Raw genomic sequence first — 5627 nt, forward strand, 5'->3', positions numbered from 1 at the left:
GTCGACCTTGATCTCAGATGTAGTTGGTTGAAGAGTAGGGTTAGTCACAGAATCATTTAGCACATTTGATTGAATTTGATAAGGCATGGATTGTGCAAACATATTATTCCACATAGGCATGTTGTATGGCATCTGAGGCATACTGAATGCAGTAAAATAAGGATTATTAACATATGGCATGTTTGCAAAATGTGCATGAGGATTCTGATGAGACATAACAGGCATAGCATGCAGAGGTGACATAGACATGTTAGGCATGAAGGGAGTTAAAGGCATGGGAGCATTCTTAATAGATTTGCAGTTATCAGATAGATGATTAACACTTTTACAATGCACACAGCTTTTTCTAGGAGCATACTTATCAGGTGTGTAATTGTTATGTTTATTAATCCCTACCTTCCCATTTCTATTAGATTTTCTTTTAGTTTCCTTTTTATCCTCAACCAATTTAAGCCTATTTTTCAGCTGATCTAAAGTCATGTGTCCTATGTTCACCTTACTGGCATCTTTGGATGTGCTAGCTCCTTCTTTGAAAGTTCTTGAAAGTTGAACCATCCTTCTTATTGAAATTTTTCTTTTTAGAATCACTTGCCTGTTTTAATTGATGAGCCTTCAACGGATGCTCCTTTTCTTCCTTCAACGGATAACTTTCATCATCCGTTGATTCCACATCCGTTGATAATCCATCAATTAATTCTAACTCCTTTTTGTTTTTTCCAGGCATTCTCACAGAATGATTCAATTCCCTGAACCTTGGCAATCTGAACACTAACATCCCTAGATGTTTTCCAGGCCTTGATTACCTCTTGCTCACTTTCTAACTGTTTAGAAAGAATTTCTACTTTCTTAACAGCTTCTTCTAGTTCACTCTCAACAATCAAGCATTTAAGTTTAATATTTTCAAGCTCAATTACCTGATCCTCTAACACAGCATTCCTATCACTTAAAAACATATTATTCTCTTTGATCCTTGTGTTTTCTTTAGCTAGTGATTTAAGGGAAACACGCAAATGATATAATTCATTGGACATATCATTTATGGCTTCATTGTATTCATTTTTAGAAAGATGAGAGAGGTCAGTAATAATTACCTGGTTGCTTGATGAACTAGTTTCATTTTCATCAGAATTAGCCATCAGGGCTAGGTTGACATATTCCATATCATCATCTTCATTGGCTCCATCAGCTGCCCAATCATCTTGAGTGAGAAAAGCTCTTTTATTTTGTTTGAGCAAATCAAAGTACTTCTTTTTGTAATCAACTTGCTCAAATTTCTTCTTATCAGAGGTTGGCTTCCTGCACTCATTTGCAAAGTGTCCACTAATGCCACAGTTATAACATTTGAACTTAGATTTGTCCACCATGATTTTGTTTGACTTAGTGAATTTTGTATTTTTCCTGAATTTCATCTTTGCAAACCTCCTGGACAGAAAAGCCAGATGTTCATCAACATCATCAGAGTCATCTTGACTGGAATTGTCTTCATCTTCAGCTACTTGCTCTTTTCCCTTGCTTGATTCTGATTTGCTTGTGCCAATTTTGAGACTTGGCATTGTCTTCTCCTCATTCCTGGCTTCAATTTTCTCATTGTCAGCTACAAGTGCAACTGATCCTCCTTTTCTCTTTCCCTTTTCCAACAACTCATCTTGCTCCATCTCAAGTTCATAAGTCTTCAAAATTCCATATAATCTTTCAAGTGTGAAGTTCTTATAATCTTGAGAATTTCTTAGAGAAACAGTCATAGGCTTCCATTCCTTTGGTAGAGACCTCAGAAATTTTAAGTTAGAATCTTTGACTTGGTACACTCTACCATACAGCTTCAATCCATTTAACAGTTTCTGAAATCTGTTGAAGGTATCATTTAATGATTCTCCTTCTTCAAAGTGAAAATATTCATACTGTTGAATAAGAAGCTGCATTTTGTTCTCTCTAACCTGCTCAGTACCTTCACAGATGATTTACACAGTATCCCAAACTTCCTTTACAGTTTGGCTATTGATGACATTGTCAAACATATCTTGATCTAAGCCATTAAACAGAATGTTCATGGCTTTCTTGTCCTTGCGAATTTCTTCCATGTCTTCAATAGTCCATTCTGCTTTTGGCTTGGGAATGGACTGTCCAACAACAACTGTTGCAGTAGCAGCTGTGGCCACTTTGTGAGGAATGTGAGGATCATTTTCAATGCAGTTGATGTAGCTTTCATCCTGAGACAGTAGATGTAAATGTATCTTCACTTTCCAGTGATGATAGTTATCTTTTTCCAGGACTGGAATCTTTATACCAATATCCTTCCTACTCATGTTGGTAGCAGGAGGATTCTTCTGTGCACTCATGATGTTAGCAGAATAGATCTTTAAACTCTTTGTATGTTAAGAGCTTGCTCTGATACCAATTGTTATTCCCAGTGAACTAACAATGAGATTTACAGAAGGGGGGTTGAATGTAAATCTCAAAACTTTTTCAAGTTTTGAGCAGTTTCTAGTCTATGTGTTTTGATGAACAAGTGTGTGTGAATTGTTTTAAGCTAATGTAGACAGATATATATTCAAATACAAATGTAAAGACACAACAGACTTAAAAACTTTTCTGGTGGATTTGTTGTTCCACCAGAGATGTGTTATTTCAGAAAATCTGTGATTCAAAGAATTAAATCACAGCTGCTTCCTAGTACAAACTAGATGATTTTCTCTCTGAATTTTTCTAAACAGCTCTGGAAAATTCACATTTAATTACTAGCTGCTACTTGGTTTATATATCACCAAGTTTACAAGTGAAGATAAAACTGTAAAATACAATTAAAAGGTTCTTCACATGTTTCTTCTTCATTTCTTTATCCAATGTAATTTAGGTTTGGATGTGAATCTTTGAATACTTCCTTGTTTGCACCAGAATGGAAATGCTGTATTTTCTTGATTCCTCCTAGAGGCTGCCACATTCCAGTTTGTCTCTGTTGATAAGTGGCATTTTATACCACTTAGAACGTCTTAAAATGGCTTAAATTGGCGTCTTGAAATCAAGTATTTTGTGTATTTGATGCGTTTTTCTAGTGTTTATGCATTTCAGGGTATTAGTTGCATTTCGGAGGAGGAATCATCAAGAATAAGCCTTGGCATGTGTTCACCATTGCGAGAGGAAAAGAACGGGCAGATTACGGCGAAGAAACGGAGCAAACATGGAATTTTTCTAGAAGGGTCCTGCGCGCCCGCGCAGCAATGCTGAGCGGCCGCGCAGCAGCCTTGCGCGCCCGCGCAGAAATGCTGAGCGGCCGCGCAGGGTCGGGGAAAAAGATATATTATTTTAGACTTCTACTTCTGTTTGGCTTCCAACTTCTATGTAATCTGAGTTTTATGGGACTATTATATAAGTAGATTTGAGACGTTTTTCACAGAGTATTAAGAGGAGATTATGTTTTAGATTGTGTTTTGCAAGAAGCGAAGGAGATAAGGAAGAAGACCGATTTAGCACACAGCAGCGAAAAGGAAGCATATATTCTTGTGATTCTTGTTTCGTTGTAACGTTGGATGCTAGTTTTCTTGCTTTGACTTATTTACTCTTGTGACGTACTCTGTTTTAATATAATTAGTTTAGTTATTATTTTCTTGTGTCGTTTATCATGATTTCATATGAACCCATGATGGCGATAAGTTCTATTATGGGCTAATCGTGATCATGGGGTTGCAACGGATTTATTATGGAATTCTTTAGTTAATTGTTTAATACTTTAGTATGTGATGATTGCATGATATCTAGTATTGGTTGTGCGTATTCGTCTTATGTGCGTCGCGAACATATAAGATAGGGTGTTAATCTCTTGTGAAGCGACGGTGGATCTTGAGATTTAGAACTTGCCATGCTAGCATAGGTTCATGTACATTGTGCATGATTAGTGGGTAACTCTAACAGTTTTATTTGCCCTATGTAATCAAAAGGAATAACTTGTGCTTAAATCATTGTGTTGTCAATTTCTGTAGACATATAGGAACTCAACATAATTGATGACTATTCAACTTCTATCTTAATTGTGGATGTTTGGTAGAATGGTATTAGTACAATGAAAGTTGGCTTTTATCAGTTTCGTGTTATTCGATTAATATCATCACTGTCACATGCTAAAGGTAATAACTATGGCTATAGAAGGAAGTAATAATGAAGTTGTGATCTCATGAGTGTTTTATTATTGATAAATTGAAGTGTTAGTTAAGTGGTTAATTAAGTAGTTAATTATAGTTAATATTTAATCAATAATTTTAAGTGTTATCTTAACATTGAGAAGTAATCATACATTGGTGAGTGAGTTAAATTAGACAATAAATTAGTCTGAGTCTCTGAGGGAAAGAACTAGAAAGTATTCTATATTACTTGCGAACGCGTATACTTGCGTGAATATTAGTGCGTGATTTCGCCCTAACAAGTTTTTGGCGCCGCTGCCGGGGACTCGGCGTATTTGTTTAGTTTATGTACTTACCATCATTGGTCATTAGGACTCAGTGATTAGGACGTAGTAGTTAATTACTCTTTTCGGTTGTGTTTCAGGTACTTTAGCAAACGTTTATGCAAACTCGTTCTCGTGCTCGCAAGAGGACCTTAGATACAGCTGAGGAGAAAGACGAAGTTCTTGATACACCGGAGAAGTTAGATTTTGAGGATTCGGATTCAGGAACTGAGCAGAAAGAACCAGTAAACATGGGAGATCGTATTGTTCAAGCTGATCCAGCTCTTATGGATTTTTCTCGGCCTAAAATTGATGACATTCAGTCAAGCATCCTTCATCCGGCTATTCAAGCTAACACCTTTGAAATCAAGCCGGGCACTATTCAGATGGTGCAGAATTCTGTTTCTTTTGGAGGAGCGGCAACTGAAGACCCCAACATGCACATAAGGAATTTTGTCGAGATCTGCAGCACTTTTAAGTATAATGGCGTGACTGATGAGGCTATCAAGTTGAGGCTTTTCCCATTCTCACTGAGGGATAAAGCTAAAGACTGGTTACATTCTGAACCAGCTGGGTCCATCACTACGTGGCAAGATCTTGCGCAAAAGTTTCTGGTGAAGTTTTATCCAATGGCAAAGACTGCTGCTATGAGGAGTGCTCTTACTCAGTTTGCGCAGCAACCTACAGAATCTATGTGCGAGGCTTGGGAACGCTACAAGGAAATGTTGAGAAAATGTCCACATCATGGAATGCCGGATTGGATGGTAATCACTGGTTTTTATAATGGTTTGGGGGCCCAATCTCGGCCCATGCTCGATGCAGCAGCTGGAGGCGCCTTATGGGCTAAAAGCTATACTGAGGCGTATAATCTTATCGAGACGATGGCTGCAAATGAGCATCAAAACCCAACTCAGAGGATGACGTCAGGCAAGGTAGCAGGTATTCTGGAAGTTGATGCAGCCACCGCTATTGCAGCCCAGCTCCAAGTGCTATCAATGAAGGTTGATTCTCTGGCTACGTATGGAGTTAATCAAATAGCTATGGTTTGTGAGCTTTGTGCAGGTTCTCATGCTACGGATCAGTGTTCTCTTGTCAACGAATCTGTTCAGTATGTGAATAATTATTAGCGACAACAGCAGCCTGTGCCAGCGACCTATCATCCTAACAACAGAAATCATCCAAATTTCAGCTG

At 37.8% G+C, this 5627-nt stretch overlaps 1 non-coding gene across 1 annotated transcript; it reads right to left on the reverse strand.

Annotated features, from left to right (window-relative positions):
• Window positions 1-5079: 5079 nt before the first annotated feature.
• LOC141722383 (small nucleolar RNA R71) lies at window positions 5080-5186 on the reverse strand. Its single transcript, XR_012575402.1, has one exon. It is a non-coding gene; the product is annotated as a small nucleolar RNA R71 (small nucleolar RNA).
• Window positions 5187-5627: the final 441 nt, after the last annotated feature.

Source organism: Apium graveolens, chromosome 4 (assembly GCF_009905375.1).
Source record: "Apium graveolens cultivar Ventura chromosome 4, ASM990537v1, whole genome shotgun sequence".
In the NCBI taxonomy this organism is placed as follows: domain Eukaryota; kingdom Viridiplantae; phylum Streptophyta; class Magnoliopsida; order Apiales; family Apiaceae; genus Apium; species Apium graveolens.